This window comes from Pseudorca crassidens, chromosome X (genome assembly GCF_039906515.1).
Source record: "Pseudorca crassidens isolate mPseCra1 chromosome X, mPseCra1.hap1, whole genome shotgun sequence".
Classification (NCBI taxonomy): Eukaryota; Metazoa; Chordata; class Mammalia; order Artiodactyla; family Delphinidae; genus Pseudorca; species Pseudorca crassidens.
The window spans coordinates 99,463,924-99,489,060 of record NC_090317.1 but is presented as its reverse complement, the minus strand read 5'-3'; the positions used below and the strand labels follow the sequence as shown (position 1 = coordinate 99,489,060).

At 38.2% G+C, this 25,137-nt stretch overlaps 1 protein-coding gene across 3 annotated transcripts in view; it reads right to left on the bottom strand.

Annotated features, from left to right (window-relative positions):
• The window catches only part of RPGR (retinitis pigmentosa GTPase regulator), a 274,383-nt gene that overhangs the window by 246,794 nt on the left and 2,452 nt on the right, over positions 1-25,137 (bottom strand). For all 3 annotated transcript variants that reach the window (XR_010939801.1, XR_010939800.1, XR_010939802.1), the window contains exon 2: positions 21,134-21,214. The gene's annotated coding sequence lies outside the window, so the exon portion shown is untranslated. The remainder of the gene's footprint in view (positions 1-21,133; positions 21,215-25,137) is intronic.

The window sequence follows — 25,137 nt, the reverse complement described above, 5'->3', positions numbered from 1 at the left end:
AAGAAGCCTAGAACAAAGGTTGAAGACTGTCATTTTGTGGTACATATCTTACACATGTGAAAGTTAAAAAATTAGGGTGACTTCTTGCACAAATCATAGGCAAGCAACTGTACAAGTAAGATACACATTGTAGTCATCAGGAGACAGAAATACAGAGAAATTTAATTTTCAGTTCATGTACATGTCGCCAGAATGAATATTTTACTTTCACGGAAATATCACTTTGGTGTTGCCCACTATGGCCTTCTAGGGAAGGAGGTCAAAATATAAATTTGAAAACTGTAATATATCTAAAGTTTATTTTAATTCAAAAAAAAGTCCCCGGCTTTCCTATATGAATTTTCCTCAGCTTGAGAGAAACCATGTACTGCCATGCTAAAATAATTTTGGTATCCAATATGAACTTGATTCCAATAGTTTTTTAGTTCAGTTAATGTGTGCCTGTATAAAGTCTTTGTGAATTTTGACAACTGACTTTTAAATATTGATTGTTATAATATCACAGCTTTTTAGACTCAGTTTTGTATCATTTGTGCATGTCAACCAATTCCAAGTATACTTCTGCTCCCTAGGCATCTTCACTTTGTAAAAACCTTTTTATCATGACACTGAGCTTCACATAGTATTGTTTTCATATTGTATCACAAAAGAGAACTGTATCTTCAATGCTGAACTTTTTAACTGAATTTTCAATTGAATTAGTAATAATGCCATACTTTTCCCTTTGACAGAATGAATTTCTAAAAACTTCACTTTGATTCCATGAATTGGGTAAAAATAAAATTAAACCATCATCGAGATTAACAGATTTTCCATTTGAAACTTCCAATACTACTGGTATAAAACTGACCTTACTTCTTTTTTGCAGTTCTTCGAGTTAACACAATAGCATCTATCACTTCATTTTTAATATGTGCACATGAAAACTTGGAATAAGAATGAATGGCATTAATTTAGTAAAGCGATTGTTTGATGTAAATGAAAAGTCATGCTTCACAGCGTGATATATAAATACACCTTCTGACGATGCACATGTTAAACTGTTGATCTCAGGCTCAGGCTTCTTAAAAAAATTACCAAATTTCAAAATAGATGTTTATGTATTCCTCACAGATTTATGTCCCAGGATCTTATACAGTCAATTATATTATTTTGGCTCCCAGGGTGGATGGTAAATGTCTCCAAAAATTTTGTGCAATTTACATGCCATGATCAACTTTCTTGAGAAGTGGAAATTCAGTGGTTCATTTGTCATTAACAATCACATACTTCATTTTCTTAGCTCATCGGAAATGAAAGGGTTTATTGCAAAATAAAAAGCATTGCTAAACAATAAAATAGTTGTTGATCAGCATCATAAAATAAATGACAGAACAACTGTAGTAATAATGTTCAAGCTATTCCTCTGTATCTGTGGACCAAATCCAGCCCATGACCTGTTTGTGAAATAAAGCTGTATTGGAACACAGACTTTCTTTTTCATTTATGAATATTGTCTATGGTTGAAACAGAGATTTTGTGGTCCACAAAGCCTAAAATGTTTACTACCTGGCCCATTAAAGAAAATGTTTGCCAATCTCTGCTCCATATGCAACACAGCAGGGCTGGTCAGTCTCTACTTCCTGTACATATTTTATGTATACCTAACCCAGAGTTTCTCAACCTTGGGACTATTGCTATTTGTGGCTGGATAATTCTTTGTTGGGGAAGTGGGGGTTGTCCTGTGCATTGTGGTATATTTAGCAGCATCCCTGATCTTTACTCCCTGGATGCCAGTAGCACCCTCCCATTTGCAGCAACCCAAAATGTCTACAGACATTGCCAAATATCCCCTAGTGGGCAAAATCACCTCCAAGTGAGAATCACTGACCTCGCCTATAATTTCCCACTGATCCCACCGATTGGGACCTGCCAGTTTCACGCATCTTGCAGGGTGCGGCTTAATACATACCACAACTGGCTGGTACTCCAAGTGGCCAGTGGGGGCAAAGCAGCGTCAAATACTTTTCCCACCACCTTCCAAGACCAGTGGGCAATAGCCGTCTAGTCACGGATGAAGCACACTTCTTCAGAGTGCCCTGCAGTCTGTTCTTGGAAAGGGTGTGCTAGTTACTTTGTGTCTGGAAAGGGTCAGAAAATGAGTGCTGGGTTATTGCTAATCATTTTTCAGATTTAACTGAATGTGAAACTGAGAATATGGTTCACTTCCTATGTATCTCACACACTACTAGAGGAGAATATGGCAGAAGTTCTAAGTATAAAGTACCAAACCATGTGAGCTGAATGAGTGAATAGGTAATATACAATGAATCCACTACAAAATTTCTACCTTCCTGTCTTTGGATTCCTTCATCTGTGTCATACTTAGAAACTTTTAGCATCTCAACTTCCTTTACTCTGGGCCCCCTTATTGAGTCCAACTGAACAAACCACTGGATTACCTTCCAGCATCTTAAGCTGGCACAATGAAATCAGAATTTCCTCATAAGTGCTTCCTAAATAATGAATTCAGTTTTATCTAGTGTTTTGTTCTGCTTTCCTTGGTATAGCACTCAGTGACGCTATTCTGATTTTTGCCAATACACATTAGTAAATTCGCAATTTGCCAACTGGAGCCTGCCATGACTTCATTCTAGTTTAGGTGTGGCAATAGTTAGAAGTGGTGGGCTAAGAAGTCAGAAGAAATTTTCTCTCCTTTTCAAGGTAACACTCTCGGCAAGGTTGTTACAGAGTCTTCAAGGAACGAACAGCCTCATTAGCCAGGAGAAGAAGGAACGCTCTATGGGGTTTTGGGTACTAAGCCACGTGAGTCCTACATGTTTCCATTCCAATTCTTGGGATCCCATTCTCTCCCAATCCAAATATAACTTTTGTGTAGAATATCTGGGAAACCAATGTTTTTATACAACAGCCTAAGAATCAAAATTTGAGTTTTGTTTTAGCTATCTCAGCCCAGTGGCTGCAAGTGATAAGAGATTCTTTGAATAAAATCATAGAAATTCTATAAACTTCTGCTTTTGCTTTGATACAAGCGCTCATCTTTTTTTAAACTGTTAACTTCAGCTGGAAGCAACTAGCTTAAACAGCAAAAATGACATTTCTTAAGCTTTTCATATTATTCTATTACAACTGCCCCTACATACCTTAGAACCTTTCCCAAAATGAGTATGTTATTCCTAGTGAGCACAGGTAATAATTAAATTAGTTATTTGATTGATGCATGTCTTAGACTGATTCAGTGCCAGTCAGGTTTTCAGACACATCAGCAACAATTAAAAGAGATAATCAACCTGAGATTTCGCCCCACTTTCCTGAGGATCCATTGCCTGCAACCATTTCTGGTACCATTTTCTTGATCAAGTTGATTATTAAGCAGAAAAGTCACTCATTCATAGTTCTCACAACTGCACAGAGGGCTGCAGAACTGGGCTGGAAACTAAACTTGCAGGAACAGAACTTGAAATCATACCTCAAAACAGACTTGATAAACCACTGCCATTGATCACTAGAAGAAGCCCTCATTGCTGCTATCCTGATGCCAGATGTGGGGCAGGAACTCAATTTTGCAACTACCGAGAAACTACTGGCATTGCCACTGCTAGAGGATAGACACATCTCCAGAAGAAATGGAAGCATCACTGACTGCTCATTTCTAAACTAGTGTCTCACATGGGTGCATCTGACTGACAGGGTCTAGGTCCCATCTCTATACACTAGATGCAGAAAGGGCTGTAAATTTGAGTTTTTTGTTTTTAACGTTTTTATTGGAGTATAACTGCTTTACAAGGGTGTGTTAGTTTCTGCTTTATAACAAAGTGAATCAGTTATACATATACATATATCCCCACATCTCTTCCCTCTTGCGTCTCCCACCCTCCCACCCTCCCTACCCCACCCCTCTAGGTGGTCACAAAGCACGGAGCTGATCTCCCTGTGCTATGCGGCTGCTTCCCACTAGCTAGCTATTTTACATTTGGTACTGTATATATGTCCATACATACACTACAACTCTCTCACTTTGTCCCAGCTAACCCTTCCCGCTCCCCATGTCCTCAAGTCCATTCTCTAGTGGTCTGTGTCTTTATTCCTGTCTTGCCCCTAGGTTCTTCATGACCTTTTTTTTTTTTTTTTTTAGACTCCATATATATGTGTTAGCATACGGCATTTGTTTTTCTCTTTCTGACTTACTTCACTCTGTATGACAGACTCCAGGTCCATCCACCTCACTACAAATAACTCAATTTCGTTTCTTTTCATGGCTGAGTTATATTCCATTGTATATATGTGCCACATCTTCTTTATCCATTCATCTGTCAATGGACATCTAGGTTGCTTCCATGTCCTAGCTATTGTAAACAGAGCTGCAATGAACATTGTGGTACATGACTCTTTTTGAATTATGGTTTTCTCAGGGTATATGTCCAGTAGTGGGATTGCTGGGTCGTATGGTAGTTCTATTTTTAGTTTTTTAAGGAACCTCCAAACTGTTTTCCATAGTGCCTGTATAAATTTCCATTCCCACCAACAGTGTAAGAGGGTTCCCTTTCCTCCACACCCTCTCCAGCATTTATTGTTTGTAGATTTTTTGATGATGGCCGTTCTGAATGGTGTGAGGTGGTACCTCATTGTAGTTTTAATTTGCATTTCTCTAATGATTAATGATGTTGAGCATTCTTTCATGTGTTTTTTGGCAATCTGTATATCTGCTTTGGAGAAATGTCTATTTAGGTCTTCTGCCCATTTTTGGATTGGGTTGTTTGTTTTTTTGATATTGAGCTGCATGAGCTGCTTGTATATTTTGGAGATTAATCCTTTGTCAGTTGCTTCATTTGCAAATATTTTCTCCCATTCTGAGGGTTGTCTTTTGGTATTGTTTATGTTTTCCTTTGCTGTGCAAAAGCTTTTAAGTTTCATTAGGTCCCATTTTTTTTTGTTTGTTTTTATTTCCATTTCTCTAGGAGGTGGGTCAAAAAGGATCTTGCTGTGATTTATGTCAGAGTGTTCTTCCTGTGTTTTCCTCTAAGAGTTTGATAGTGTCTGGCCTTACATTTAGGTCTTTAATCCATTTTGAGTTTATTTTTGTGTATGGTGTTAGGGAGGGTTCTAATTTCATTCTTTTACATGTAGCTGTCCAGTTTTCCCAGCACCACTTATTAAAGAGACTGTCGTTTCTCCATTGTATATTCTTGCCTCCTTTATCAAAGATAAGGTGACCATGTATGCGTGGGTTTACCTCTGGGCTTTGTATCCTGTTCCATTGATCTATATTTCTGTTTTTGTGCCAGTACCTTACTGTCTCGATTACTGTAGCTTTATAGTATAGTCTGAAGTCTGGGAGCCTGATTCCTCCAGCTCCGTTTTGCTTTCTCAAGATTGCTTTGGCTATTTGGAGTCTTTTGTGTTTCCATACAAATTGTGAAATTTTTTGTTCTAGTTCTGTGAAAAATGCCAGTGGTAGTTTGATAGGGATTGCATTGAATCTGTAGATTGCTTTGGGTAGTAGAGTCATTCTCACAACGTTGATCCTTCCAATCCAAGAACATGGTATATCTCTCCATCTATTTGTATCATCTTTAATTTCTTTCATCAGTGTCTTATAATTTTCTGCATACAAGTCTTTTGTCTCCTTAGGTAGGTTTATTCCTAGATATTTTATTCTTTTTGTTGCAATGGTAAATGGGAGTGTTTTCTTGATTTCACTTTCAGATTTTTCATCCTTAGTGTATAGGAATGCCAGAGATTTCTGTGCATTCATTTTGTACCCTGCAACTTTACCAAATTCATTGATTAGCTCTAGTAGTTTTCTGGTAGCATCTTTAGGATTCTCTATGTACAGTATCATGTCATCTGCAAACACTGACAGCTTTACTTCTTCATTTCCAGTTTGGATTCCTTTTATTTCTTTTTCTTCTCTGAATGCTGTGGCTAAAACTTCCAGAACTATGTTGAATAATAGTGGTGAGAGTGGACATCCGTGTCTTGTTCCTGATCTTAGTGGAAATGGTTTCAGTTTTTCACCACTGAGGACGATGTTGGCTGTGGGTTTGTCATATATGCCCTTTATTATACTGAGGTAAGTTCCCTCTATGCCTACTTTCTGGAGGCTTTTTATCATAAATGGGTGTTGAATTTGGTCGAAAGATTTCTCTGCATCTATTGAGATGAACATATGGTTTTTCTCCTTCAATTTGTTAATATGGTGTATCACATTGAGTGATTTGCGTATACTGAAGAATCCTTGCATTCCTGGAATAAACCCCACTCGATCATGGTGTACGATCCTTTTAATGTGCTGTTGGATTCTGTTTGCTACTATTTTGTTGAGCATTTTTGCATCTATGTTCATCAGTGATACTGGTCTGTAGTTTTCTTTTTTTGTGACATCTTTGTCTGGTTTTGGTATCAGGGTGATGGTGGCCTCGTAGAATGAGTTTGGGAGTGTTCCTCCCTCTGCTATATTTTGGAAGAGTTTGAGAAGGATAGGTGTTAGCTCTTCTCTAAATGTTTGATAGAATTCGCCTGTGAAGCCATCTGGTCCTGGGCTTTTGTTTGTTGGAAGATTTTTAATCACAGTTTCAATTTCAGTGCTTGTGATTGGTCCGTTCATATTTTCTATTTCTTCCTGATTCAGTGTTGGCAGGTTCTGCATTTCTAAGAATTTGTCCATTTCTTCCAGGTTGTCCATTTTATTGGCATAGAGTTGCTTGTAGTAATTTCTCATGATCTTTTGTATTTCTGCAGTGTCAGTTGTTACCTCTTCTTTTTCATTTCTAATTCTATTGATTTGAGTCTTCTCCCTTTTCTTCTTGATGAGTCTGGCTAATGGTTTATCAATTTTGCTTAACTTCTCAAAGAACCAGCTTTTAGTTTTATTGGTCTTTGCTATCGTTTCCTTCATTTCTTTTTTATTTATTTCTGATCTGATCTTTATGATTTCTTTCCTTCTGCTAACTTTGGGGGTTTTTTGTTCTTCTTTCCCTAATTGCTTTAGGTGTAAGGTTAGGTTGTTTATTTGAGATGTTTCTTGTTTCTTAAGGTAGGATTGTATTGCTATAAAAACTTCCCTCTTAGAACTGCTTTTGCTGCACCCATAGGTTTTGGGTCGTCATGTTTTCATTGTCATTTGTTTCTCGGTATTTTTTGATTTTCTCTTTGATTTCTCCAGGGATCTCTCGGTTATTAAGTAGTATATTGTTTAGCCTCCATGTGTTTGTATTTTTTTTACAGATTTTCACCTGTAATTGATATCTAGTCTCATAGCGTTGTGGTCACAAAATGTACTTGGTATGATTTTAATTTTCTTACATTTACCAAGGCTTGACTTGTGACCCAAGATATGATCTATCCTGGAGAATGTTCCATGAGCACTTGAGAAGAAAGTGTATTCTGTTGCTTTTGGATGGAATGTCCTACAAATTTCAATTAAGTCCATCTTGTTTAATGTATCATTTAAAGCTTGTGTTTCCTAATTTATTTTCATTTTGGATGCTCTGTCCATGGGTGAAAGTGGGGTGTGAAAGTCCTCTACTATGATTGTGTTACTGTCACTTTCTCCTTTTATGGCTGTTAGTATTTGCCTTATGTATTGAGGTGCTCCTATGTTGGGTGCATAAATATTTACAATTGTTATATCTTCTTCTTGGATTGATCCCTTGATCATTATGTAGTGTCCTTCTTTGTCTCTTGTAATAGTCTTTATTTTAAAGTCTATTTTGTCTGATATGAGAATTGCTACTCCAGCTTTCTTTTGATTTCCATTTGCATGGAATATCTTTTTCCATCCCCTCACTTTCAGTCTGTATGAGTCCCTAGGTCTGAAGTGGGTCTCTTGTAGACAGCATATATACGGGTCTTGTTTTGGGATCCATTCAGCCAGTCTATGTCTTTTGGTGGGAGCATTTAATCCATTTACATTTAAGGTAATTATTGATATGTGTGTTCCTATTCCCATTTTCTCAATTGTTTTGGGTTTGTTATTGTAGGCCTTTTCCTTCTCTTGTGTTTCCTGTCTAGAAAAGTTCCTTTAGCATTTGTTGTAAAGCTGGTTTGGTTGTGCTGAATTCTCTGAGCTTTTGCTTGTCTGTAAAGGTTTTAATTTCACCATCAAATCTGAATGAGATCCTTGCTGGATGGAGTAATCTTGGTTGTCGGTTTTTCCCTTTCATCACTTTAAATATGTCCTGCCACTCCCTTCTGGCTTGCAGAGCTTGTGCTGAAAGATCAACTGTTAACCTTATGGGGATTCCCTTGTATGTTATTTGTTGTTTTTCCCTTGCTGCTTTTAATATTTGTTCCTTGTATTTAATTTTTGATAGTTTGATTAAAGGACTCACCTATAAATTTCACCTATAAATTTTCAGATGGGTTTTAAAACCATTACATTCTCCGACTACAGAAAGACTATCCAACATGCACCCCCATGTTCACAGCACCACTATTTACAATAGCCAAGACATGGAAACAACCTAAATGTCCACTGACAGATGAATGGCTAAAGAAGATATGGTACATATATACAATGGAATACTACTCAGCCATAAAAAGAACAAAATATGGCTTCCCTGGTGGCGCAGTGGTTAAGAATTTGCCTGCCAATGCAGGGGACATGGTTTTGAGCCCTGGTCCGGTAAGATCCCACATGCCCCGGAGCAACTAAGCCTGTGCACCACAACTACTGAGCCCGCACTCTACAGCCCGAGAGCCACAACTACTGAGCCTGCGTGCCACAGCTACTGAAGCCTGCGCACCTAGAGCCCGTGCTCCACAACATGAGAAGCCACGCCCACGCACTGCAACCAACACCCAACACAGCCAAAAAAACCATATAAATAAATACATTTATTTGAAAAAAAGAATGAAATAATGCCATTTGCAGCAACATGGACTGACCTAGAGATTATCATACTAAGTGAAGTCAGAAAGAGAAAGACAAATACCATATGATATCACTTATACATGGAATCCAAAATATGACACAAAAGAACTCATCTACGACAGAAACAGACCCACAGACATAGAAAACAAACTTTTGGTTACCAAAGGGTAAGGGGGTGTGGGAGAGGGATGGAGTGGGAGTTTGGGGTTAGTAGATGCAAACTCTTAAATATAGAATGGATAAACAACAAGGTCCTACTGTATAGCACAGGGAACTATATTCAATATCCTCTGATAAACCATAATGGAAGATAATATGAAAAAGAATGTATATGTATGTATATATGCATATATATGTGTATATATATGTGTATATATATATATATATATAACTAAATCACTTTGCCGTATAGCAGAAATTAACACATTGTAAATCAACTATATGTCAATTAAAAAAAAGAAAGACTATCCAAAAACTAATGGGCAATCATGAATAGGAGGACTATGATGGATGCCCTCTACAAACGGTATACACCCAAATATTGACAGTGTTTAGATTAAGATGTAGAATTATAGAAGGGTTTTTCTTGTATATAGTTTCTGAATTTTCTTCAATGAACACATATTCCTTAATTAAAAATAGATATGCAGACACATCCTCACATCTAAGTTTGATAATTAAGTAAGAAAAAAAAATCAGGATAAAATGTCAAACAGAATACCTTGTAAACCAAATTAAAAAAAAACTTTTAACAGCTTTATTGAGATGTAATTTTATATCATAAAATTTAATTGTTTTAACTGTACAATTAAATACTTTTTAGTAACTTTATAGTTTGTGACCATCACCAAAATCCACTTTTAGGACATTTCTATCACCCCAAAAAGATTCCTCCTACCCACTTTTAGTCAATCTCGATTCTCACTTCCAGCTCCAGGCAACCACTACCTCATTTCCATGTTTATAGATTTGCCAGTTCTCATACAACATGTAGTCTGTGTCTGTTTTCTTTCCCTTAGCAAAGAGTTCTTGAGGTTCATCCATGTTGTAGTATGTATCAGTCCTTTGTTCCTTTTTATTGCTGAATAAAATTCCATTGTATAGATATGCCACAATTTGTTTATTTACTCTTAAGTTGATGGGTATTTGGATTGTTTCAGTTTTTGACTACTATAAATAATGCTGCTATAAACATCCACATATAAGTCCTTTAGTGAACACTGCTTTCATTTTTCTTGGCTACATACTCAGGCGTAGAATTGCTGGGTCATGTGGTAAATGCATGTTTGCTTTTTGAAGAGACTGCCAAACTTTTTCCAAAGTTGCTGTACCATTTTACATATCTGCCAGTTCCCATTTCTCCATATCTTCCCTAACACTTTGCAGTGTCTGTCTTTCTTTCTTTTTTTTTTTTTTTTTTTTTTGTGGTACGTGGGCCTCTCACTGCTGTGGCCTCTCCCGCTGCGGAGCACAGGCTCCGGACGCGCAGGCTCAACGGCCATGGCTCACGGGCCCAGCCGCTCCGCGGCACGTGGGATCTTCATGGACTGGGGCACGAACCCATGTCTCCTGCATCGGCAGACGGACTCCCAACCACTGCGCCACCAGGGAAGCCCGGGTGTCTTGTCTTTCTGATTGTAGCCATTGTTGTGGATGTAAGGTGGCATTTCATTTTATTTTTTATTTGCATTTCCCTAATGACTAATGATATTGAGCATCTTTTCATGTACATCTTAGCCAGTTTTATGTCTTCTTTGGTGAAACATTTATTAAAATCTTTTCCTTGATTTTAAGTTTATTATTTGCCTGGCTGTTGAGTGTAAGACTTCTTTATATATTCTATATATAAGACTTTTATCAGATATATAATTTGCAAATATTTTTTCTAGTCTATAACCTTTCTCCCAGTCTGGAATCTAGATTTTATGCATTCAATAGTATAATTATCACCAATTGTATGATTTTGTCCATGGAATGCACCAAATTTGAAGCAAACTGAATCAATGAGAAGGTGTGCTTTGGTAGAGCTCTGTTTCTAAGGTTTGAAATTGAAAAGGCAATTGCAGTTGTCCAAGAGCGGGCAATAATTTAGTTACTTTAGAAACCCTGTAAATTAATCTTGACCACCAACTTGGACCAGGAGAAAAATTAAAGAAACAATATACAAGAGGACTAAATATATCCTGAAAAAACAAATCAGTACATTTAATACATGTCTCTACCACTGGTTTAAATTCCAGAAGCATTGAAAATCGTTTTGCCTCAATTATCTAGGGATTGGAAATCAAAGTATAAAACCATATTTTCCAAAATGATAAACTAAGGGTTTTCTGAGATAAGCATTTCTTATTTCAAAAGGAAAGCCACAGTTCTGGAGTTTAATTTCACAACTGAAATGTAAGTCATTTTATCTGCATCTGGATGATTTTATCAATGTAAAATAAAGCAGGTGGCTCAATTCAGCAAATATTTACTGAGCATCTGTTAAATGAGACCCTGTGCTAGGTGAGGCAGGGAATATTAGGACAAGAATAACTGTTCAATTGTGGTTTACTAAACAAGGCAACATAACCTAAGTGTTGAGATGTGCAGAATAATTTTATGAGCTGCTACTGATAAGCTCAATTCTGTATTCTGCTAGTGAAGAGTAAAACTGTATAAGAGGATATAAAAACGAAACTCTTTCTGCCTCAGTTTTGTCTGAGTCCCCAAAGGAGGAGAAAAACCAGTACATTACAAATACATTCATGTGCCTGAAGACTTGCAAAAGTAATGTTTTTCAATCTTCAGCACATCATCTTTTTTGAAGACATATAAATGGTTTCAAGGGGCCCACTCAGCTTCACACCTACCTCTGAGTTTGGGAGACTGATGCCTGACCCTCTCAGAGACAAGTTCAAATGCTGAGAACAATTTTTTTCAATTATTAGTACATTTTCTTATGCAGAGGGAAGGACTGAACATGTGCATTTTATTATTTTATCTCTACTTTTGAGAAAGTGGGTATTTTGTTTGCTTATCCAGTGTTTGAACATAAATATTAATATTTCCTCCCTTTTTACATAAAAGTTAGCATATGCACTGTATTACATCTTGACATTTTTACTTAATATATTTTAGAGTTTGTAGCACTTCAGCACAGAAAAAGTAGCCTCAATCTTTTCATAATTGCATAGCATTTTATTGTGTGGATGTATCATAATTTCTTAAACCAATCCTAAGTTGATGGACATCGGGTGGCCTCCAAATTTTTATCTATTATCAAAGTTTTAAAAAAAACTACAATGAACAACCTCTCATATAAATTTTCTTATATATGTGTGTGTACACATTTGGTAGATAAATGTTCATTTTGATGCCTGTAAAAGTTTTCCAAGTCTCCTTAGGTCTTCTTAGAGACCCTGTATTATCTATATAATCTATTCAGCTACAAAAGAAACACTTGACAGAATAAGTGACATGTACGTGCACACGTGTACATGTCCAGAAGAATTCCCGGGTCCAAACTGCATGTGTAATTTTGATGAATACTGCCAAATTGCCTTTCATAAGAGATATATTTACTATTTTCCACCAGAAATGTACACGGGTGCTTGTTTCTTTACAGAGAAGGCCGTAGTTTTCAATGAACTCAGTTGTTTTTTAACTAAAAAACAACAAACAAACAAAACTCCCAAAACCAAAAACTAGTTTTACAGACCCTCAGCCGGAATCAGGCTTTATTTTTTCCCTGTGTAGGCAAATTCATTCTTCTAATTTGCAGACAGGCAAACCCAAGTGCAAATAGGTTCTTTTCTAAATATAGGCCTCAAGTTATTACATTTTAAAACATCTTTTCTTCCGGTTTCTGCTAAAAATTTCTGTTTATATGATCCATTTAACTGTTTCTCCTTAAAATTTTGAAATATTTGATCCATCAGGACAGAGTTGTGGTAGCTCCAAATGGAGACATAAGCTCATGTTAATACACACTGTTAAATCACTCCACTTCTTTAGTCAAAGAAGAAGTGTCCCTGGAAGCTAAACATTATCAAATTCTCCCTTACTGTCAGAAATATTACCAGAGATACAAAGAACTAAAACACCTCACATATTTACAATTTATCTTTCGTATGCTTTTCCACATAACTAAAAATTACTTAAAATACAAAATCACTCATTTAGAAAAAGATTTTTCAGATAATTTTCCCATAAAGAAAAATTGATTTTTTTCCAGAGGAAAACAAGCTTGGTGATACTATTAACATAGTTTGTTTTAAAATAATGACATGAGGTTGATCAAAAATTTATAATGCTTTGATATATAACCCTATAAGAATAAGCAGAATTTGGGGTCCTATTAATATGTAGTGTTATAACAATAACCATAATGACTCACGTATTTACGGTGCTTTACAGTTTACAAAGCACTTCCATGTACATGATAATAATTGCAGCTGCCGTTGGTTATAAAAACCAGGTATTTTGATAAACTGTACACTATAAACTATTAGTCTCTTTTCATCCAAGATGAGGGGAATGAAAACGCATTGTTTGCTTAAGGACAGAAAGCCAGTGAGTGGTAAATCATAGAGACGGGAAGTAGAATGGTGGTTCCCAGGGGCTAGGGCGAGGGGGGATGGGGAATTATTGTTTAATGGGTATAGAGTTTTTAGTTTTGCAAGATGAAGAGTTATGCAGATGGATGGTGGTGATAGTTGCACAACAATATGAATGTGCCTAATACCACTGAATTGTACTTAAATGGTTAAGGTGGTACATTTTCTGTTATGTGTATTTTATCACAATAAAAAAAACTGGGGGGGGCGGGGAAAGCCAGTGAGTGGTGAAGCCTGAATTTGATTTCATTTTGATCCAACCTTTTCCTTCTACTCAGAGCAGTTATTATCCTCATGTTACAGATCAGGGGACTAAAGCCCAGAAGGACTGAATTGACTTTAGTCACACAATTATCAAGTGGCAGAGTTGAAGTTCAATCCAATGGAAGTGATTTTATAAGCAGAGGCTAAGCACAGGAAGTCAAAATAAAACCAAGGACTCATCAAACCACTAAGGGTTGGGTAATATTGCGTTAATCACTTTACCTGCCTGGGCTGCAGTTTACTAAGTTGTAAAATGAAGGAATGGATATAGATTAAACTATTTTTTAAAAAAATTCAACATTTTTAACCATGACTTACGATAAGAAATGTTTTATGTTGACCCAGTACACACACCACACACACCACCTTGCCCTAGGTTGGGTTTCCCAGAAGCAGACCTTGAGGTAAGGATTTGACTGCAAATGATTTATCAAGGATGTTTTCGGGAGAAAGTGGTATGGGAAATAGAGGTGGCAGAGCAGGAAAGGTGCAGAAATCAACCAGGGATCAAATTTCAGGTGCAGTCTCAGCCTCAGCCTGATCCCGTGGGAAGCTCTGGAACATAAGATACACCAGAGACTGACTCGCTTTGAGACAAGAAAGCTGGGCTTTCATATTTCATCCCTAGTCAATCACTGGTTACAGGCCACCCCAGCAGGATGTAACCTCCCAGGCATTTAAGTTCATGGTACCTGTGGTAGCCAGTCCCCAAAGGTGGCCTCCAATGATCCCGGCCTTGTAGTATTCACACCTTCCTGCCTACGCTGTTCCATGGTTGGTCACTCTAACCAATGAAATACAGCAGAAGTAATGGTATGTCACTTCTGAGATTAAGATATGAAAGACTGTGGCTTCCATCTTGGATTCTCTCTTTCTTCACTGCCTCTGTGGGAAGCAAGGTCTCATTTTGTGAGCAGTCCTATAAAGAGGTCCATGACATGCACTCTCATAACAAGGACCTGAGGCCCCCAGCCAACAGCCAGCAAGGAATTGAGGCCTGCCAACAACCACAGGAGTGAGTCTGAAGGCAGATCCTCCAGCCCCAGTCAAACCTTGAGATGACTGCAGCCCCAGCTATTAGCTTTACTGAAATCTCATGATACTCTCTAAGCTAGAACCACCCAGCTAAGTTACTTCTGGATTCCTGACCCTCAGAAATTGTGTAAGATAATAAATGTTGTCATTTTAAGTCACTAGGTTGTTGAAAAATTTATTATGCGACAACAGATAAATAATACAAATACATTGGGCTACCATGTCTCCAGTAGCTGAAGGGAAGTTTTCTGAAAAACTACAGAGAAGATTCTTTAGGAATGAAGCACAAAGACACTGAGGGATGGGCAGAACCAGCAAAAGAGACCTGAGGTGATGTGAGCAGAGCATCAATCATGTCTGCTATCTCTCCAAAACAATGTTTCATGAAACAACACTTACCCTTATTACATGCAATGCACTTTGATAATTTCTATTTGATTATACTCTTATTTGGTTTATTAAGTGCTGGGAGTGAGCCCTTAAATTGATTTCACAGTTCACTAACAAGTTGTGACCTGCAGTTGAAAAACAGTGAACTTAATCGTCTTTGAGGCTCCTTTTAGATCTAAGCTTTTGTAATTAGGAGTTGGCACAGTGCTATTACATTAACGACTAATATTTATCGAACACCCACTATGCCATAACTATTCCAAGCACTTCACATATATTGCTTCATGTGAAGACAATAAGGTAGTAACTACTGATATCCCCATGTTACAGATGTGAAGACTGGTAAGTGGCAGAGGCCAGGAGGAAACCCAGTCAGTCTGCCTTCAAAACCCATTGTCAAGAGTGCAGGCACCTACATGCGACTGTTTGGGTTCAAATCCTGATGCCAACAGTCGATCAATAAATGTTTCTAATTATGATCATGATATAACCCAATTATTGGCAGTCATCAGCTCACTGACGGGGATAGTTCTAACAAAAGGAAGTTTAGGATCAGGGTCATGCATATGGACTGAATTTAGAGGTTAACTCATTGATAATCAGCTCAATGTTCCACTCTGCTTCAGCATGCTGGCCCAGTCTTCACCTTAAATTTAGCCACTTATACATTTAAATAAGGGCTCTGGTCTCGGTTATTTAACATCTGCATGGTTGAATATCTAAAGTACATTTCACTGTAAATAGAAGGAATTTCAACATACTCATTTTTATGTATTGTTTTATTAAAGTACAAAGATACTTCTCTAATAAATGAATCTAACTAAAATACATTAGTCACTATTATGTAGAGCATATTCCTACTGAAGTCAGTGAACACTAATCAATCTTTCGGTTTGAAAAATAGGGTCAATAAACATTACGATATAAATGACTAAAATGGTTAAAAAACAGACTTCCCTGGTGGCACAGTGGTTAAGAACCCACCTGTCAATGCAGGGGACACGGGTTCAAGCCCTGGTCCGGGAAGATCCCACATGCCACGGAGCAACTAAACCCGTGTGCCACAACTACTGAGCCCGCGCTCTAGAGCCCATGAGCCACAACTGCTGAGCTCGAGTGCCCTAGAGCCCGTGCTCCACAACAAGAGAAGCCACTGCAATGAGAAGTCAGCGCACCACAACATGTAGCCCCTGCTCGCTGCACCTAGAGAAAGCCCGTGCACAGCAAGGAAGACCCAACGCAGCCCCAAATAAACAAATTAATTAACTAATTAAAAAAAACTGCACAGAACCTGTATATCTGGAACTATTACCTTTTGGCTGAATGCTTCTGAGTCACGTTTCCATCAATTATATCTTTTATGTCACAGGATAAATACAGCATTTACACAGATAGTGAAGTCAGTATAAAAGCATAACATCCTTTTAATAGAAGATTATGAGTAATCAAAGATTTATACACCTGCTGAGTGAATTATCTAGAGTTGGACACATGTAGGGGATACATGTCAGGAAGATATTTCAGCAGCTTTGTTGTCAGGTGACTTGAAGGATTTAGAAAGTAGAAAGAAAAATGTGGTTTATGTCCCACTTCATATGCTACTGTGTGATTATGGATTACAGGGCAACAAGGGTGACTGCAACCTAGCTTGGGACACTGTTAGCAGATATAAGACACTGTTCCCCTGTCACCTATTTTTTTAAAAAAAACACAAAAAACAAAACCCACTTGTTTTGTATACATTGCTAAAGAGGGAGTTACAGAAAGCATCATGGCTCCCCCAAACCAAATCAATCTAGATATCCTGAAAAATTAACAATTTAAAATAAAATTTTTTTCTGGGCAGAAGACCTAAATAGATATGTTTCCAAAGAAGACATACAGATGGCCAACAGGCACATGAAAAGATGCTCAACATTGCTAATTATTAGAGAAATGCAAATCAAAACTACAATGAGGTAGCACCTCACACCAGTCAGAATGGCCATCATTTAAAAAAAATCTACAAATAACAAATGCTGGAGAGGGTATGGAGAAAAGAGAACCCTCCTACACTGTTGGTGGGAATGTAAATTGGTGCAGCCACTATGGAAAACAGTATGGAGGTTCCTCAGAAAACTAAAAGTAGAGTTGCCATATGATCTAGCAATCCCACTCCTGGGCATATATCCAGACAAAACTATAATTTGAAAAGATATATGCACCCTTATGTTCATAGCAGCACTATTCACAATAGTCAAGACATGGAAACAACCTAAATGTCCATCAACAGATGAATGGATAAAGATGTGGTACATATATACAATGGAATACTACTCAGCCATAAAAAAAGAATGAAATAATGCCATTTGCAGCAACATGGACTGACCTAGAGATTATCATACTAAATGAAGTGAAGTAAGTCAGAAAGAGAAGGACAAATACCATATGACATCACTTATATGTGGAATCTAAAACATGACACAAATGAACTTATCTACAAAACAGAAACAGACTCAGAGACATAGAGAACAGACTTGTGGTTGCCAAGGGGGAGAGGGGGTGGAGGAGGGATGGACTGGGATTTTGGGGTTAGCAGATGCAAACTATTATATACAGAGTGGATAAACAACAAGGGCCTACTGTACAGCACAGGTAACTATATTCAATATCCTGTGATGAACCATAATGGAAAAGAATATGAAAAAGAATGTGTGCATGTGTGTGTATATATATATATATACATATTTAACTGAATCACTCTTCTGTACAGCAGAAATTAACACAACATTGTAAATCAACTATACTTCAATAAAATAAATTAAAATAAAATAAATAAAATTTTTTCTAATGATAAAGGAAATACATGCTTTCACAAAGCATTTAGTAAATGTAGAAAATGTAAAGAGTAAAGGAAAAAAATCACAAAGTGATCAGATATCAGATCATGAGGTAATAATTATCACTATTTATGTGTGTGTGTATATATATATCCAAATTGGCATCATACCACATGTACTTTTTATAATTTCATTTTTTCACTTAAAAACATACTATGGGAATTTCCCTATGTCAAAGTATTCTACTTGAACATTAATCTGATAGAATCCCATTCTATGGACATAGCATTTGTAACAGTCAGTATCCAGCAGGCAAACAGAAACCACCCTATACATTTAATGCAGGAACAGACTTAATGCTAGTAACTTGCTACAAAGTTATAAAACATGCTAAAAATAAAAGAGAGAAAGGTATATATTAGTTAGCTATCACTACGCAACAAACCACTTCAAACTGACTCGTGTAAAACGAGAATTTACTTAAGAAAAAATTCTGTGGTTAACAATTTAGGCTGGATTCATCTAGGTATTTCTCTGGTCTCAGTTGAGGGCCCTCATGCATCTACAGTTGGTTGTGGGTTGGCTTTGCCGATCTTGGCTGGGCTCCTTTACATGTTTGGGGACCTCAGCTGGGACAAGAGGACTGGCTAGACTCAGACCCACATGGTTTCTCACTCTCTAGCAGGCCAGTGTGGGCTTATTCCATGGCAGTCACGTGGCTCTAAGAGAATGAGCAGAAGCCCAAGAGTCCTCTTGGGACCTAGGCTTGGGACTGTCACAGTGCCATTTTGTCTACCTTCTATTGTTCAAAGTAAGGAACAAGGTCAGCCCAGATTCCAAGAGTAGAGAAACAGATTCCACTTTTTATGTGAAAAACTGCAAAGTCACATTGCAAAGGGGCGTTGAAACAGGGAGAGAAAGAATTCTGGCCAGTTCTGCAAACAATTGATCACAGTGTGTCTTACCTAGAAACCTGAAAGCTGCCACCACTCCTGGGGCTGGAGCCCATATGTGGGCCATTGCACTTGTGACACTCGATACTGATCTGTGAGAGGTACTACTGCTGCCTCTACTACCACTGAGTAGAAACCCAGGAGTCCATAGCCTTACTAATCTGTTAAAACTGCCACAGATGTTTTGGGAACAAATAGTTGCCTGTAGTCATTGCTGCTGCCTCTATTGCTATTGGAAGGACCCCTAGAGACAGACAAAAAGGCTACTCTCTTTTCCACCTTATAGTCTCCCCACCAGTGCGTCCCAGTAGCAAACATCATGTGATGCAAGCTGAAAGGGAATATGGAAAATGTATTTTACTGGTTTCTAACCACCTGTGATACAGAGAAGAGCATCGAAAGTATAGCTGAGAGTCAATTGAAAAGTGACTGCACAATAACATCATTTATTTAACTAATCCCCTGTTGCTGGATATTTAGATTATTTCTCTGGAAATACAACATAAATGTAGAAAGCAAAGCCATCAATGGGACAGTTTCTGAACCCAATGGACAATGTTATTTAATTGCTAAGAAAGGCATTTAAAAAGGGATGCGTCCTTGAGCTCAGCAGTAAACAAATGATATGTAAAACAGAACAGCTCTAAATAGCTCTGCTCTGTCCCTCCAAAAGTAGATGTGTGTCATCATGACGGGAACAACACTGTTATATCCACGTGGAGCTTTAATGACATAGTTTACCTCAAAAATTATTTTCTTCACATTGCATTCCCACTTGGTTGAGGTCAAAAGGAATTATTCTGAAGTCATAATTATAATTTTTGTACCCCCATATATACAAAAGTTTTACCTGAATTTCCCTATGCTCAACAGCCACAGGATAAATATAAAATCCCAATAACTATTTTTCAAAAAGCATTTCTAGAGTTTAGCCTCTATAGTGTTTCTTTTTAATAACTTATTTTTATTATAAATGTAATACTGCTTGTAAAAAAAATCAAAAGAGCATTTTCAGAGGTGAAATTCCATCATTCAAAGCTTGTCATGTATCTTTCATCCTGATGTTTTCCTAAGAATGATCTAATACATTTTATTATTACAGTCTCAGAAGAATATTATAATTCTCTTCTGTAACTTGTTTTTATAAGTAAAAATTATATATATATATATATCTTGATAGACCTTTTGTGTTAATTCAGTATAAATATACCTAACATATACATAACATATAAATATACCTAACATATAACATATAACATATACCTACATCATAGCATTCTATAGTATGGATACGCTAAAATTTATTTTATTGTTTGTCTTCCCCAGAAGAGTGCAAGCTCCCTGAGGATAGGGACCTGGTTTGGTTTGGTCACAGCTGTATCTCCAATGCTTAGACGAGCACCTGGCAAACAGCAGGTGTTCAAAAATTTTGTAGAATGAATGACTAAATGGCAAGACACTTTTGATGAATATTTGTATTGTTTCCATCTTTCACTATTCCAATAATGAATTTTGCAATTAGTAATCTTATAAATACATGTTGTACATTTATTTATTTTTGTAAGGAAAAGTCATAGAGGAGGAATTGCCAGGTCAAAAAAAAAAAACACCAAAATTGAAGAACTTCAATCCCTCTCAAATTCCTCCCAACATGTTCAGAAAGTCCCCAGTGGGAAGTGAGGTAGCACTTGTATTTAAAAATCTGGTCTTCCTAGCTATCGCTTAGACCTGCCACTATAGTCTCACAAGTGTAGTCCTGTCACAGAGTGGCATTGGCCTTTTCCTTCCTTTTAATTTGTGCTGTCTGGGGAAGCTGTCTGAGATGCTTATGTTTCTGCTCCATGTTCTGAGACATTCAGCTGTCATTCTGTTGAAATGAGAACAGTACCCTTTGTCCCTGAAATTTTTTGTCAAGCAGGCTATATTGGCTGTAAAACTTTATGCTCCCAATATCTCTATGAAATTTTTTTTCTAATCTAGCTTTCTTTTTAAACATCAGCTTTCCCCCAAGGCTCAGGGATAAATCCCTAATGAGGAAACACTGCATCATTCATTCCATGTATAATATATATCGAGCTGTCCTCAGAACAACCCTAATTCTCTGATACTTACACCAAGGCTCCTTAGACCAAATCTGCAAACCTTAGTTCTCTCGTTTCTTTGGTTGAGTGCTTTCCTGAGTGGCTTTTGCAAACATACCTTTAGCGGGTCCGGTCTCAGTCCTGTAGACATTTCTGAATCCCAGGGTAAAAGTCACTTGCAGTGTTCAGGTAGGGATCCCTGGAAACACACAGATATATTAATAAATACAGAAATTTAGATGAATGGACATATGCTCAAAGTTCACTTAAGCAAATTCTCAAAACAGTTCAAGATTTTCCCCCCTTAAGCCCTAAAAACTTGAATATTTTAATCTTTTGTGTAGAGGGCTTCCTTTATAAAATATCCTCTTTTATTATAAATGTTATATATGATCATTTAGAAATTTGGGAAAATAGAGTATATATAAAAAATGGGAAATAAAATCACCTATAACCCCACCCCCACCCCTGAGCTACCAGTGTGAACATTTTATACACATTTTCTTCCAATTTCTTTTCTATATGTTCTTACATAGTTCAGGTCATAGTGCATATAAAATTTTCTATTGTTTTATTTTTCCTTAATATTATAACAAAAATGTCCTTTTGTGACTAAAAAAGTTCTTCATATACATACCCGCTAATAACCGTAAACTAGTCCCTTGTTTAGATGTACCATATAGAGATTATGCATTTTAAAAGCTGTCCTCCAAGTTTACTCAGACTAGAAGTCAGTCATATTCAATTCCTCCTTTTCCTTCACTACCCAAATCCACTTAGTCCTGAAGGCTGTCTATTCTATTTCTGAACAGTTTCTTTTATCTGTCCCAGGGATTTCAATCCCAGCTAGAGCATATAGGGAGCTTTTAAAAATACTGACTGCTGGGGGCCCACCAGAGACCGAGTTAACCGGAATCTCTGGGGGATGGAGCCCAGGCATGCACAAGTCTAAATGCTCCCCAGTAGATTTTAATGCAGCCAGGGTTGAGATGCACTGCCTCGGCCCCTCCTCCAGCCCCACTTCCACTTCCCAAGGCCCGGCCCTCATCAACTCCCAATTAGGTTATTGCAGTTACCTCCTAACTCTTTTCCTGTTTCTAGTCTCTCTCTTCTGCAACCTCTAATCCTGCATACTGCTTCCCAAATTACTTTGGTAAAAACATGGGTCAGATCACATCACTCCCCTACTAAACAAGAGAGTCAAACTTGGCCTGAGTGAGGCCCTCCTCCAACCTACATTTCTGCATCCTTTCCTACTCTGGGTCTTCTAGTGCACCTCACCACTCATCTGAGTTAGCTTTCTGCCTTTGTTCATGCTGTTCTGTAGCCCATAATGATCTCCTTCTCCATTGCTCAAAGACCGCCGTTATCTTATACATATTTCAAAGTCCATTTCAAATACCACATCCTTCTTCAATCAGGCAACAATCATCTATTGAATGACTACTATGTACCATCCATCTGTTCAACATTTTTAAAAATTTATTTATTTATTTTATATTTATTTTTGGCTGTGTTGGGTCTTCGTTTCTGTGCGAGGGCTTTCTCCAGCTGCAGCGAGCGGGGGCCACTCTTCATCACGGTGCTCGGGCCTCTCACTGTCGCGGCCTCTCCTGTTGCGGAGCACAGGCTCCAGACGCGCAGGCTCAGTAGTTGTGGCTCACGGGCCTAGCCGCTCCGCGGCATGCGGGATCCTCCCGGACCAGGGCACGAACCCATGCCCCCTGCATCACCCGTGTCCCCTGCATCGGCAGGCGGACTCCCAACCACTGTGCCACCAGGGAAGCCCTGTTCAACATTTTTTGAGTTGCTATTGTATCTAGGTACTGGGGATACAACAGTGAACAAGACAGACAAAACTACCTGCCTGTTTGGAGAGGAGGAGAACAAAACAAGCACACAAATAAGAAAATGTTAGATAAGTGTGATGCAGAGAATTAGAATATATAGTGACTGGGTGGCTATTTTCATCTGAAATGGCCTTTCCGAGGAGGTGACATCAATACTGAGATCTAAATGACAGGAAGTGAGGGACCAGCCATTCAGAGTTTAAGGGGCAAAGCATTCTAAAGATAGGACCAGCTAATATGAAGGCTTTCAGGCAAAATGAAGTCTGATTGAAGAGCTGAAAGAAGGCCAGAGCAGCGGAAGCACAGGGGTACAGGGGGAGTCACGGGAGAGGAAGTTGGAGTCAGCTCATGTATGCTTTCTAAGTCAGGGGAAAGAGTCGAAATCTGATTCTTTGGGCAATGATGGGAAGCCACTGGAGGGGTTTAAGTGAGAGGGTGACATGATATGGTTTGTGTTTGAACAAGATCACTCTGGTTGCTGTGGGAACAACAGATTGAGGGGGTGACAGGAGGAGCAGGGACTACGTAGGTGCTTTGGTGGCACTCTGGTTCTCCTCCCAGTACTTGCTCCATTTAAGACAAATAAAAATCAAAAGCTCCTTGTTTATAAGCAAAATATTAAAATTCTTATCATCATCTAACAGGACCTGGATGGGCTGACCTCTCTCTGGCCTCCTGCTATTGAGCCTTGCTGACCTTTTGTCAGCTCCTCAAATATATCATTCCTTCAGGCCACAGGGCCTTTGGACTTGCTGTGGTTATATGTTATTTGTGTATGTGATAAAATATACATAACATAAAATTTACTATTTTTAACCATTTAAAAGTGTACAATTCAGAGGCATTAAGTGCATTCACAATGTTGTACAACCATCATCACTCTCTAGCTGCAGAACTTTTTCATCAGCTCAACGGGAAACACTAGACCTATTAAGCAGTCACTTCCCATTCCCTCCTCCCCCAGCCCCAGGCGACCATTAATCTGCTTTCTGTCTCTGTGGATTTGCCTGTTCTGGATAGTTCACAAAAATGGAATGATACAATATGTGATATTTGTATGGCTTCTTTCACTCAGTATAAAGTTTCCAAGATTCATCCATATGGCTTCCCCAGTGGCGCAGTGGTTAAGAATCCGCCTGCCAATGCGGGGGACACGGGTTTGAGCCCTGTTCTGGGAAGATCCCACATGCCGCGGAGCAACTAAGCCCGTGTGCCACAACTATTGAGCCTGCGCTCCAGAGCCTGGGAGCCACAACTCCTGAAGCCCGGGCACCTAGAGCCCATGCTCTGCAACAAGAGAAGCCACAGCAATGAGAAGCCTGCACACTGCAACAAAGAGTAGCCCCCACTCACTGCGACTGGAAAAAGCCCACGCACAGCAACAAAGACCCAACGCAGCCAAAAATAAATTTAAAAAAAGAAAAAAAAGATTCATCCATATGGTAGCATGTGTTAGTACTTCATTCCTTTTTATGCCTGAATAATATTCCATTGTATGGATTTATCATAGTTTGTTTACCCATTCCTTAGTTGATAGACATTTGTTTAAGTTGTTTCCACCCTTCAGCTGTTGTGATTAGTGCTACTGTGAACACTCATGTACACGTTTTTGTTACAACACCTGCTTTCAATTTTGTCACACCTAACAGTGCTAGGTGATATGGTAGCTGTGGTCATATTTTGAGGAACTGGAGATCAGTGAATCTTAGACATGTATTAGTTTCCTGTGGCTGCTGTAACAAAATACCCCCAAATGGGTGGCTTAAAATAACTTTGAAAATTTATTTTCTCGCAGTTCTGAAGGCCAGAAGTCTGAAATCAAATTGTCAGTAGGGCCATGCTTCCTCTGAGACTAAGTAGAATTCTTGCCTCTTCCTAACTTCTAGCGGTAACAGTCAATCCTTGGCGCTTCTGGCTTGCAGCTGCATCATTTCAATCAGTCACACGGCATTTACCCTGTTTGTCTTTGTGTCTTCACACGGCCCTCTTCCTGGGTCTCTTCTTCTTTCAAGGATACCAGTTATATTGGATTAAGGGCTTACCCTATTCCAGGATGACCTTCTCTTAATTTAAATAATTACATTTGCAACAACACTATTTCCAAATAAGGTCACATTCTGAGGCAATGGGGTTAGGACTTCAACATCTCATTTTGGAGGATACAATTCAATCCATGACCAACTGACAGACATTACTGTGCATCTGAATCCCCTGGGGACCTTGTTAACATGGGCTTGCGGTGAGGCCTGAGGTTCTGCATTTTCAGTAAACT